Raw genomic sequence first — 14,268 nt, 5'->3', positions numbered from 1 at the left:
CCAAGTCTCAAAACATGCTGCTTTCTTGGAATCCTGCCAGGCAGAAAGATGCTTACCTTGGAAGCAAACTTCTTCGTGTAGTTGGTCTGTCTCTTTCTCTACTTTGTCATCATTTATTTCCCTTGTTTTCTGTCTTCTGGCTATTTATTCAGTTCTCTCATAAGTGGATGGACCTCTTTGCTGCTTTCTTTGCTCTTCTGGCTCTATGCCTGTTTTGTTTTTTACTATAATTTTAATGGAGGTGGCAGAAAGGAGGGAAGCTTAAGTATATTTTTAAAATAAAAAATGTTAAAGTATAGTATTTATTAAGATGATATTTCACAAATGTGTAAAGGAAAACAAAACACAGAAAGATAGTCCATATAGAAAAACAAAGACAACAACAACAAAAAAAACTGCTTTCGTTACCACCTTGCAGGTGTACATATATAGAAAGGACGGACTTAGACTGGTGTAACCTGATTTTGTTCAGTAATTAAATTACATAATTCAAATCATTTGCTCTGACTCCAGGCTCACAAAGCCATCTTCCGCTCCTGTGTGTCTTCCCCTGAATGGGAACCATCAGGGAGGCAATGTTCTGGTTACAACGCATGAGGGTCCTATTTCTCTACATTTATTTATCTTTGTAAATCAATCTACTGACATTCTGATTTTATCCATCACATTTCTGAGAATGTTTTATTTAAATTTCTTCCTGAGTGACAGACCCATTCTTGGCATATTAACAAAACCAAGCGCCTATCATTTCAAGGCTGAGGGCTAGACTGCGGGAGAGCTCCTGAGAGTAACCTGCAGGCCTCTGCGTGAAGTCATCTGCCACCTCTGCTCACTCAAGCCTCTCCTTCTGCCTGTGGAGTTAAAACATTGCTGACAGATGAAGGAAGCCTTGAATAAACAGAGATTGATGTCACCATCCTGGAAATGAAGACTGAGTATTATCACAATGTCAATTAATTCCTCCAAACAATTTATATGATTGGTGCAACTATATTAAATAAGCCCCAGGGGATTTGGTTTGTTTTCTTGCTTTGCTTTAATTGTTGTTTCATTTTGTTTTGTTTTATAAGGGGGAGACAAAGAATTAATAAAGTATTTTTTAAAGTTCATCTGAAAGAATTAACATCCAAGAAAGGCTAATACAATTTTAAAACAATTTTTTGTACCATCGATTAATATAATAAAAAATACTAAAATGTTACAATTGGAGTTGCTCTATTATAAACATAGATGGACAGAAAGAATAAAAATTAAGAAACAGCAACTAATATATGTCTAAATTAAATAAGTTTAAACTTACATTTCAATAAACATGAAAGGGAAATATTATTAACAGCAATTGCTTACTAATAGGAAAAATTAAACTAGATCTTATCTCACACCCTACATCAAGAATGAACTCCAGAAAGATATGGATTTCAATATAAACAACACAACCACTTACATATAGAAGAAAGGCAGATGATATTTATCAGATCTAAGCAGTTTCTAATCATAGTAGAAATGGATGAAGTAACAAAGTTAATTTCACTAAAAAATTTTTAAAACTTTTGAATGTCAAAATCTTATAACAACCTTAGAAGCCAAGTAATAAACAGTACATTTGTAACAAATGTGACATAAGTTTAATGTCCTCAATACATACAGATTTCTTTAAAATGAGCAAGATAAAAAATTAAAGCTCTAATAGAATCATGATGTGAATCATAAGTCACAAAAGTAGAAATGCAAATGGCCAAATGTTTTATCTCAATAATGATTTCTAAGGCAAATTAAAAAGAAAGGTATCATCTTTTACCTATATTAGCATAGAATTTTAAAGCAAAGATTGAAAAAAATACTACTCGTTGTTAGTGATGGTATAATAAACGGGTGCCTTGAAATCTTCATGAGTTTGCAAACTGGCACAACTTTTTGCTAATAAACGTTGTAATGCTGCACTAAAGGTTTAAAAAGTTTCTATGTTCCAAGATATTGATATCCTTAAAAAAAATCTATCCTTGACAAATAATCAAAAACTTTAACAAAGATTAAATGTATTAAATTGTTATTTATATTAACAAAATGGTTGAACAAAAAGATGGTATATTCCCTATAATTCAATTATTTTTTAAAAGTTTATAGACATAAGAAAATGCTCACAATAAATATTAAGTGTGTATGTCTGTGCGGTGTGTGTATTCACACACCAATTTAGCAGAAATTAGACTACAAAATATTCATGTGTACATACATACATACACAGCGATTTAAAAATAGAAAGGAATTTCATTAACGTTAACATTGGTTTTCTGTTGGTAAAATTATTAGACTTTTTTCACATTTTCTCTTTGTACCTTTGTGTGTTTTCTGTATCCTTCACAATGAACATATACAGTATCTGTAATTTAAATAGAAATAATATTATTTTTAAATTGCAGATACTGAATTAGAATAGATACACAGAAAAATAGATGCTGCTTATATGATTTTTGCATAAGTAATGCCCTGCATAATTGTATCTGTTCTACTGAAAAAAACTCTTCAGTAAAGACAAGCCATTAAAAAAAAACACTATTACTCAACCTGTACATTTTGTCCTTTATCTCATACATTTCTAATAATTTTATAACTTTAATCAGTTTACTCAATTAATTTTAAATTACAATACTGGAGCAGAAAAGGATCTCTTCTCATTAGCAGCAGCAAAGGTGATATTCATACAAGATTTAAAAAAAGGCAGAAAAGCATTTCTAAATTTTTAGAAAAGCTGGCAAGAGAAACCACGAAAACAGGAGAATGGGGAAAAATTGGTGGTAATTTTTTTTAAAAATGAGTAGTCAAATCTATGTCAGTTTTCCCCAACTGCCATTAACCAAATAAATCTAGTGATTTTAAAAATGCAAAGCTGCAGATCAAGCCCCATTCTAATAATTTGGTCTGGTGCTTTGTTGTTAATCTTCCAGCTTCCAGACAAACACCTTTCTGGATCCCATCCTGAATTTTACACTACAGTTCATAAATATAAAGGCTGTGGGGTCCTTAGTGGTCTGACAAGAAAAGCGTCCGATAGAAATGAGGGGAAAAAAGGAAATACAGTAAAAAGAAATACAAGTTAATATTTCATTAAATGATTCTGCCACATTTTTGTTTAGCTCCTATTTGATAAACACTTCACGTATATTGCCATAGAGTACATACACTTCCAGAAAGATAAAATACATATATTTTTCCTTAGTCTTCAAAGTGTAACAAAAATCTCTGGATATTTTATATAAAACAAGCATAAGAAGACACTGAAGGATGGAGAAAATAAGACAGACCACCTAAGGACCTCAAAATCCAAGGAACATTACAGTGGAAAGTCTCCTGGGTTTTCTTTTCTTTTCTTTTTAATAACTGAAATTTGGAGCTGAAAATGTCAGTAACCCAGAAATATTAACACTCATAGACAAAACAACCAAAAGCTCCAAGATTCAAAATCCTCTAGCCAAATAAGAAGGAAAAGAGTAGCTTAGCAAGATAGTAAAATTTTAGACAATAACCACTCTATTCCAGCCAAACACTACAAAAAAAGTTGTGGTCTCACCTCCACATCCACCAGCAAAGGCCAAATGGGGAGTCTAGGCTTCCACACACAGAAGGATATAACAAGGGTATGTCAAAGAAGGCAAGGCAGGAGCAAGGACGTTTATCCTATCAGCCAGAATAAAAGCCACCCCTGCCATGGTGTTCATGCAGACCTTTTGGAGAGTCTGAACTTGCCCCTCCACCTGGCAGTAATGAGGCAGTGTCCCTTCCTCTAACAGAGTGTAGTAAAATAAAGCCAGCTAAAACCAAAAGCTCAAATAAAATCCAGAACCTTATAACAAAATATGAAAATGTATTGTTTGATGATTGAAAAGTTTCCATCATAAACTACTCATCACACCAAGAACCAGGAATATCTCACATTAAACGACAAAAAAAAAATTCATACATGATAACATCAAGATGCCAGAGATGCCAGAATATCTAACGATGCAGGAATGAAACAAGAGATATCACAGCAGACCCTGCAGACATCAAAAGGGAAATACTGTGATCAACTCTAGACAAATAAATTTGACCGCTAGATAAAATGGATCAATTCCTTGAAAAACAAAAACTATCGCAACTCACCGATATGAAATAGACCATTTGAATAGGCCTATAGCCTACGGCCATACCACCCTGAATGTGCCCGATCTCCTCTGAACAGCCCTATAATTTCTATGGAAATTAAATTGTAATGTAAAATACCCAAGGAGAGAGGATGGAGCAAGATGACAAAATAGAAGCCTACACCATTGTTCTCCCCTGCTAAAACACCAAATTTTAACAACTACCTGCACACAGAAATGCAACATCACAAGAACCAAAATCAGGTGAGCAATCACAGTACCTGGTTTTAACTTCATATTGTCAAAAGAGGCATTGAGGAGGGCAAGAGAGACAGTCTTGAATTGCCAATGCCCTTTCTCCCACCTCTGGACAATGACTGTGCAGCGCAGAAAGACAATCTGTGCCCTTTGGGGAAGGAGAGCACAGCGACTGGGGGACTTTACATTGAACTCAGTAATGTCCTGTCACAGTAGAGAATAAAGCCATACTGGGATCAGCCAGTGCCTGTGCATGGAAGAAGTCAGACCAGCCCTAGCCAGAGGGGAACTGCCCCATTCCAGCAGTCAGAATTTGAGTTTCTCAGCAAACCTTGCCAGCATGGGCTGAAGTACTTTGGGGTCCTAGGTAAACTTGAAAAGCAGTCTAAGACACAAGGACTGCAATTCCTAGGAAACTCCTAGTGAAAGGCTGGGCTTAGAGCCAGTGAACTGAGGTCACGCATGACCTAGCAAAACACCAGCTGGAGAGGCTATAAGAGTGCTTTTGCACATCTCCTGAAATAATACATAATCTTCAAATAAAGACAATAATGTCATAATTATACCTAAGATAATACAGCTATCCTTCATACAACTGAAAATGCACTAATCCTTAACCTAAATGCTATTACATAAAGTTAACAACACTTAAATGCTTATATAAAGTCAATCAATCTATGTCACATAATAAAAGAAAAAGAAAGGAAATAAAATGAAGATATTTTCTTAGTACAAGTGTATACGTGCACAAATATGTTCTTAACAAAATGAGAGGGAAATACTCGTGACAATTACAGTTCTTGTTTCTGCAGCTGGTCACGTGGTCACAGCTGGTATTGATGATTACCTTCTTCTACCACCCATTCTGCATTCCCTTTACCTTCAGCAGGCACCTCAGTGGGTCATGGTTTTTTACTTGGTGGAGTGACCCAAACCTTCATTCCTGAAGGGTCTGAGCCACTTGTAGTCCTGACTGGATTCTGTTGTTATAGTTTCCCATTGACCTTAATCACAGGGCATGGTACTACTAAGAGACACCCTAAGGGATCTCCTGTATTCCACAAATACTACTCCTTATTTCCATTGTGAAGTAGTAGCTTGATTTCATCTTGATAGTCTGGGTCAATCACTCAAGCCAACACTGTAATTCCCTTCTTAGCCTGTTGACTTAGAGGTAGAAGAAGCCCAAAGTGGCCAGGTGGCAATCTTAACTTTCAGTTTAATGGAATCATTGTTATGTCTCCGGGTGGCAGCATTCTTCCTTCTGGAACTAAGACCTCTAGGCCAGCAGAATGTAATGTCGCGGGAAAAGGTAGCAAAAATGTTGCTAGTGGGTCACTAGGGGTGACGGTGAATGGTGCCACTTCCACCCTTTGATTTCTGGGCCTGTGAATTCAGGCTGTGGGAAAAAATGGTACCATATATTGGATGCTGAATCAGGGAATACACAGCCTTCTGGAGAACTTTGCCCCAGCCCTGCAAAATATCGTAACCTAGTTGGCATTGTAATTGTGACTTCAAAAGGCCATTCCACCATTCTATCAATCTAGCTGCTTCAGGATGATAGGGAACATGGGAAGACCAGTGAATTCTACGAATATGAACTCACTGCCATGCTTCTTTAGCTGCAAAGTGAGTGCCTTGGTCAGAGGCAGTGCTGTGTGGAATACCATGATGGTGGATAAGGCATTCCATGAGTCCACAGATGGTAGTCTTGGCAGAAGCATTGAGTGCAATATAGGCAAACCGATATGCAGAGTAAGTGTCTATTCTCGTGAGGACAAACTGCTGCCCTTTACATGATGAAAGAGGTCCAATAAAATTAACCTGCCACCAAGTAGCTGGCTGATCAGCCTAAAGAATTGTGCCATATTGAGGGCTAGGTGTTGGTCTCTGCTACTTGCAAATTGGCCACTCAGTGGTGGCCGTAGCCAGGTCAGGCTTGGTAAGTGAAAGTCCACATTGCTGAGCCCATGCATAACCTCCATAACCCCTGCTGCCAAGACCACTTTGTTCAGGGGCCCATTGCAATGACAGGGGTGGTTAGCAAAAGGGACTGAGTGGTGTCCATAGAACAAGTCATCTTATCCACTTAATCATTAAAATTCTCCTCTGCTGAGGTCACCCTTTGGTGAGTATTCACATGAGATACAAATATCTTCAGAGTTTGTGACCACTGAAAGTGGTCCATCCATATACCTCTTCCCCAAATTTCTTTGCCACAAATTTTCCAATCATTCTTCTTCCAAGTCCCTGACCATCCATCCAAACCATTGGCTACAGCCCATGAATCAGTATTTAATCACATCTCTGGCCATTTCTCCTTCCATGCAAAGTGCACAACCAGGTGGACTGCTCAAAGTTCTTCCCACTGGGAAGATTTCTCTTCACCACTGTCCTTCAGAGATGTCCTAGAAAGGGGCTATAGTGCTGCAGCTGTCCACTTTTGGGTGGTGCTTGCATATCATGCAGAACCATCTGTAAACCAGACCCTAGTCTTCTTTTCCTCTGTCAACTGATCATAGGAAACTTCCCATGATGCCATTGGTGCAGGCTGGGGGAAAGAAGGCAGGGTGGCAGGAGTGGGGACCATGGGCATTTCAGCCACTTCGTCATGTAATTTACTTGTGACTTCAGAGCCTGCTCAAGCCTGACCATGTATATACCACTTCCATTTGATAGTAGAATGCTGCTATGCATACCCAACTTCATGGCTAGATGGGTGAGAAAGCACCCAGTTCATGATAGGCAGTACAGATCACATGGTGACTTGACCCATAGTCAAACATTCAGTTTTAACCAAAGCCCAGTAACAGGCCAAGAGCTGTCTCTCAAAAAGAGAGTAGTTATCTGCAGAAGATGGGAGGGCCTTGCTCCAAAATTCTAGAGACCTCCACTGTGATTCACCTATATGGACCTGCCAAAGGCTCCAAACAGCATCCCTGTCTGCCACCGACACTTCAAGCATGATTGGATCTGCTGGGTCATATGGCCCAAGTGAAAGAGCAGCTTGCACATCAGCCTGGACCTATTGCAGACCCTTCTCTTGTTCTTGAACCCACTCAAAACTGGAAGCCTTTCAGGTCACTGGATAAATGGTGGAAGTAACACATCCAAATAAGGAATATGTTGCCTCTAAAATCCAAATAGGCCCACTAGGCATTGTGTCTCCTTCTTGGTTGCATAAGGGGCCAAATGCAGCAACTTATCCTCCATCTTAGAAGAAATATCTTGACAGGCCTCACACCAATGGATCCCTAGAAATTTCACTGAGGTAGAAGATCCCTGAATTTTAGTTGGGTTTAATTTTCTATCCTCTAGCATGCAAATATCTCACCAATAAGTCCAGTGTATTTACTAATTCTTGCTCACTGGGTCCAATCAGGTTAATATCCATGCAATGGACCAGTGTGATATCTTGTGGAAGGGAAAAGTGATCAAGATCTCTGCAAACAAGATTATGACACAAAGCTGGAGAGTTGATATACCCCTGAGGTAGCACAGTGAAGGTACATTGCTGGCCTTGCAAGCTGAAGGCAAATTAATTCTGGTGGGCCTTATGGACAGGAATGGAGAAAAAGGCATTTTCCAAGTCAGTGGCTGCATACCATTTACCAGGAGATATGTTAATTTGCTCAAGCGATGAAACCACATCTGCTACAGCAGCTGTAATTAGAGTCACCACTTGGTTAAGCTTACAATAATCCACTGTCATTCTCAAAGATCTGTCTGTCTTCTTCACAAGCCAAGTAGGAGAGTTTATTGGGGATGTGGTGAGAATCACCACTTCTGCATCTTTTAAGTAATGATGGTACTGCAATCCCTCAAGAGATGCAATATTGGTTTTGATTTACTATTTTTCTGGGTAGAGGCAGCTCTAATGGCTTCCATTTGGCCTTTTCCACCATAACAGCCCTCACCCTACTAGTGAGAGAGCCAGTGTGGGGATTCTGCCAGCTGCTAAGTATGTCTATGCCAATTATGCATTCCGGCACTAGGGAAATGACTACAAGATGAATCCAGGGACCCACTGGACCCACTATAAATTAGACCTGAGCTAAAACCACTAATTACCTGACCTCCATAAGCCCCTACTTTAACTGGAGGACCACAATGACGTTTAGGGTCCCCTGGAATCAACATCAGCTCAGAGCCAGTGTCCTGTAGTCCCCCGAAGTTCTGACCATTTCCCTTTCCCCAGTGCAGTTACCCTGGTAAAAGCCTGAGCGTCTTATTGAGGAAAGATGAGAGAAAAATTAACCGTATAATTGTCAGTAGTGCAGTGGGATTTTTTTCTCAAGGGGACCCAGCCTCCTCTTCATTCAAGGGACTCTGGGTCTATAAACTGGTTCAAGTCTGGAAATTTATTGAGGGGCTACGATTCTCTTTTTATATAATTCAAATCAGTCTTTTGTCCACTCTACGTGGAAGTTTTCTGCTTATACAAATTAAGTAAGAATGCAAGAGGCTTCCTATCAATTTCACTTCTAGGAACACTGTGATTAGCCAATGCCAGAGCGCTACAAAAGTCAGACTATGTGTTTGCTGCTTTGTCTCTGCTGTCCGTTATGGCAGCTACACCCACTTACAGTGGGCCATCTTTTGATCCATATTTCAGCTAACCAAGCAAATAAACTATTAGAACCCTTTTTAACTCCCTGAGCTGCAACATTAAATGCAGAATCCCTGCTTAGTGGGCCCAAATCAATAAATTAAGCCTGGTTCAACTTTATGTTCTTTCCACCACTAGCCCACAGCCATAATATCTATTCCCATGCCTGTTCTCCAGATTTCTGCTTATATAAATTTAAAAACACAAGGAGTTCTTCTGAAATGTATTACACCTTGTCATGGGTCACACTCTGAACCTCATCTCTAGGGGCCTGCTGGGACTGGAGTCTAGTTTTAGGTCTAGAAGCAAACAGGGGTATTGCGGGTGGGTCCTGAAGAGAATCAGCATTGTCTTGCCTGGCAACTGCCTCAAGGGAGGCCATCACTGTTGCCCCGGGCAGTGGATGGTTAATCTCCTCAGACAAAGGTGGAAAGGCTGATGGCAGCATGGGTGGGGAAGGTGATGCTGCCACTACTGGGGATGGAGAGGCTGTTTTCTCTGGCAACAAAAGGGCTCATCAGAACTTAGGAGCTCAGTGCCTCCACCCTCAGCAGCGTCCTCCCACAAATCCCCATTCTAAGTTTCAGGTCCCATTGTTTTGCAATCGATCCTCACTTTAACAGTAGACACCTGGTGTGTTTGTGCATGCACCTTTCTCACATGATGAGAGCTTGTGTCCGATTTTCCACAATTTCAGCCCTTTGTCTACAGGAGATAAGACCCTCACTCAGGGCAATCTTAGAAGATTTGAGGCTCAGTATGCGGTTCTGAAGCTGGGAGTTAGAATCTCTGAGCTCATCATTTTCTTTCATCGCTTTGTCCAGCAAACTTAGGAGCAACCAACCAACTTCATTATATTCCTTGGTTATCCATATATGGTTAAAGGTATTATGTATAGAGTCACTAAACTCCTTGCCTGTGAATTGGGAGTATCAAATGCATCTATTTTGCATAACTCTAAACGGTTCATGCCAAATAGTATCAGTTGTCCTCCATACTATTAGAAGTAGAGTCCCAGATTAAGCAGCCAACTCCAGAAACCCCAAAACCAACTAAAGGAATCCATCCTTAAAATTCTGTTCCTCTAGAACAGAATTTTGATACCCTGGTATCAAAATCTGTATTACTCAGTGTTCTCTAGAGGGACAGAACTAATAGGACAGATGTATATATGAAGGGGAGTTTATTAAGGAATACTGACTCACACATTCACAAGGTGAAGTCCCATGATAGGTCATCTGCAAGCTGATGAGCAAGTAAACCAGTCCGGGTCCCAAAAACCTCAAAAGTAGCGAAGACAACAGTGCAGCCTTCAGTCTATGGTCAAAGGCCTGAGAGCCCCCGGCAAACCACTGATATAAGTCCAAGAGTCCAAAAGCTGAAGAACTTGAAGTCCAATGTTCAAGGGCAGGAAGCATCCAGCACAGGAGAAATATGAAGGCTGGAAGACTCAGAAAGTCTGCTTATTTCACTTTCTTCTGCATGCTTTTTCTAGCTGTAGTGGCAGCCAAAGAGAGAGTGCCCACCTACATTAAGGGTGGGTGGTGAGTCTGCCTCTCCCAGTCTGTTGACTCAAATGTTAACCTCCTTTGGCAACACCCTCACAGACATACCCAGGGACAAAGTTTTGCACCCTTCAATCCAATCCACTTGGCACTCAATATTAACCATCACCCCATTCAAATACTTGGAAAGCCTTGCCAAGAAGGACAGGCATACACAAGCCCAAACTGTGAAGACTACAATAAATACCTAATTCTTTAATGCCCAGATACTAACAAATATCTGTAAACATCAACACCATCCAGGAAAACATGACCTCACCAAATGGACTAAATAAGTCACCAGGGACAAATTCCGGAGAAACAGAGATATATGACCTTTCAGGTAGATAATTCAAAATAACTATTTTGAGGAAACTCAAAGAAATTAAAGATAACACAGAGAAAGAACTCAGAATTGTATCAGTTAAATTCAACAAAAAGACTGAAGTAATTAAAAAGAATTAATCAGAAATTCTAGAGCTGAAAAATGCAATTGACATGATGAAAAATGTATCAGAGTCTCTTAATAGCAGAATTGATTGAGAGGAAGAAAGAATTAGTGAGTTTCAAGACAGATTATTTGAAAATACACAGAGAAGACAAAAAAAATAAAGCACACTTACAGAATCTAGAAAATAACCTCAAAAAGACAATATTGAGGCTATATTCTAGCCTTAACAAGAATATAGAGAAAGAAATAGGGTAGAAAGTGTATTCGAAAGAATAATATCAGAGAACTTTCAACACTTAGAGAAAGATATTAATATTCAAGTACAAGAAGGTTATAGAACACCAAGCAGATTTAATGGAAAGAAGATTACCTTAAGACATTCAGTAATCAAACTCCTAAAGGTCAAGGATAAAGAAAGGATCCTAAAAGCAGCAGTAGAAAAATAAATAAATAACATACAATGGAGCTCCAATGCATATGGAATCAGACTTTTCAGTGGAAACCTTACAGGTTAGGAGAGAGCAGCATGGCATATTTAAAGTGCTAAAGGGAAAATACTTTAACCCAGAATAGTATATTTGGCTAAAATGTCCTTAAGCATAGTGATATAAAGATCTTCCCAGACAAACAAAAGCTGAGGGATTTCATCAATACCAGACCTGTCATACAAGAAATGCTAAAGGGAGTTCTTCAATCTGAAAGCAAAGTATGTTAATGAGCAAGAAGAAATCATCTGAGGGTCCAAACCCTACTGGTAACAGCAAGCACACAGAAAAACAGAATAGTATAACATTTTAATTGTGATGTGTAAACTACTCTTAAGTAAAAAGAGTAAATGATGAACCAATCAGAAATAATAACTGCTGCAACTTTTCAAGACATAGACCATATAAAAAGACATATAGAGAAACAACAAAAAGTTAAAAAGTGGGGGAGATTAAGTTATACTGTAGAATTTTTACTAGTTTTCTTTTTGTGTGTTTGTTTGTTTATGCAATTAATGTTAAGTTGTCATCAATTTAAAATAATGTGTTATAAGATAGTATTTGCAAGCCTCATGATAACCTCCAGTTGAAAAAAATGCAATGTATACACAAATAATAAAAAGCAAGAAATTAAATTATATCACCAGAGAAAATCACCTTCACTAAAAGACAGAAAGGAAGTAAAAAAAGAGAAGATCACCACAAAACAACCAGAAAACAAGTAACAAAATGGCAAAAGTAAGTCCCTACTTATCAATAATAACATTGAATGTAAACAGACTAAACTCTCCAATCAAAAGACATAGACTGGCTAAACAAATGAGAAAACAAAACCCAATGATCTGTTGCCTACGAGAAACACACTTCACCTATAAAGATACACATACACTGAAAATAAAGGGAACGAAAAAGATATTTCATACCAGTGGAAACCATAGCTATGCTTATATCAGACAAAATAGATTTCAAGACAAAAACTATAAAAAGAGACAAAGAAGATCATTATGTAATGACAAAGGGGTCAATTCAGCAAGAGGATATAATGATTATAAATATACATACACCCAACACTGGAGCACCTGGATATATAAAGCAAATATTATTACAGCTAAAAAGAGAAATACACTCCAATACAATAACAGCTGGAGATTCAACACGCCACTTTCAGCATTGGATAGATCTCCCAGACAGAAAATCAACAAAGAAACATTGGACTTAATTAGCACTATAGAGCAAATGGACCTAATAGATATTTACAGAACATTTCATTGAATGACTGCAGAATTCACATTTTTCTTCTAAGCACACCAATCTTTCTCAAGGACAGACTATATGTTAGGTCACAAAGCAAGTCTTAAAACATTCAAAAAATTGAAATAATATCAAGCATCTTCTCTGACCACAATGGAATAAAACTAGAAATCAATAACAAGAATTTTGGAAACTATCTAAATACATGGAAATTAAACAGTGTGCTCCTGAATGATCAGTGGGTCAATAAAGAAATTAAGAAAGAAATTGAAACAATTTTTTGAAACAAATGATAATATAAACACAACAACCCAAAACCTATGAGATATAGCAAAAGCAGTACTAAGAGGAAAATTTATAAGTGCCTGCATCAGAAAAGAAAAGAAAGGGCCGGGCACAGTGGCTCATGCCTGTAATCCCAGCACTTTGGGAGGCTGAGGCGGGTGGATCATGAGGTCAGGAGATCAAGACCAGCCTGGCTAACATGGTGAAACCCCGTCTATACTGAAAATACAAAAAAAATTAGCTGGGAGTGGTTGTGGGGGCCTGTAGTCCCAGCTACTCAGGAGGCTGAGGCAGGAGAATGGCTTGAACTCAGGAGGCAGTGAGCTGAGATCGCGCCACTGCACTCCAGCCTGGGTGACAGAGCGAGACTCCGTCTCAAAAAAAAAAAAAAAAAAAGAAAAAAAGAAAAAGAAAAAAAAGTAAATAAATAACCTAATAATGCATCTTAAAGAATTAGAAAAGCAAGAGTAAACTGAACCCAAAATTAGAAGAAAAGAAATAATAAAGATCAGAAAAGAAATAAATGAATTTGAAATAAAGAAAACAATATAAAAGATCAGTGACTCAAAAAGTTGTTTTTTTGAAAGATACACAGAATTGCCAAACCCTTAGTCAGACCAAGAAAAAATGAGAGAAGACCCAAATTTTAAAAGAAACCAGATATGAAAAAAGAGACATTACAACTGATACTGCAGAAATTCAAAGGCTCATTAGTGGCTACTATGAGCAACTATATGCCAACAAATTGGAAAAAAATAGAAGAAATGGATAAATTCCTAGACACATACAACCTACCAAGATTGAACCAGGAAGAAATCCAAAACCTGAACAGACCAATAACAAGCAATGAGATTGAAGCCATAATAAAGAGTCTCCTAGTAAAGAAAAGCCTGGGACCTAATGGCTTCACTACTGAATTCTACCAAGACTTAAAGAAGAACTAATACCAATTCTACTCAAACTTTTCCAAAAAACTGAGGTGGAAATATTTCCAAACTCATCGTATAGGGCCAGTATTTCCCTGATACCAAAACCAGACAAAGAAACACCAAAGAAAGAAAACTACAGGCCAATATCTCTGATTAATATTTATGCAAAAATCCTCAACAAAATAATAGCAAACCAAATTCAACAACACATTAAAAAGATTATTCATCACGACCAAGTGGGCCTTATCCCTGTGATGCAAGGATGATTCAACATACACAACTCAATCAATATGATACATCATAAAAACAGAATCAAGAATAATAACCATATG

The 14,268-nt window shown here is 38.2% G+C and overlaps 1 long non-coding RNA gene across 3 annotated transcripts in view; it reads right to left on the bottom strand.

Annotated features, from left to right (window-relative positions):
* The window catches only part of LOC129532033 (uncharacterized), an 85,831-nt gene that overhangs the window by 32,340 nt on the left and 39,223 nt on the right, over window positions 1-14,268 (bottom strand). Inside the window, exon 3 of one of the 3 annotated variants that reach the window (XR_008677623.1) lies at window positions 57-224. The exons of the other annotated variants lie outside the window; for them this stretch is intronic. This is a non-coding gene — a long non-coding RNA (uncharacterized lncRNA). The remainder of the gene's footprint in view (window positions 1-56; window positions 225-14,268) is intronic. 3 annotated transcript variants of the gene reach the window in all.

This window comes from Gorilla gorilla, chromosome 11, assembly GCF_029281585.2.
Source record: "Gorilla gorilla gorilla isolate KB3781 chromosome 11, NHGRI_mGorGor1-v2.1_pri, whole genome shotgun sequence".
Taxonomy (NCBI): Eukaryota; Metazoa; Chordata; class Mammalia; order Primates; family Hominidae; genus Gorilla; species Gorilla gorilla.
The sequence above is the reverse complement of the archived record's forward strand: the minus strand, read 5'-3'. Positions and strand labels throughout refer to the sequence as shown.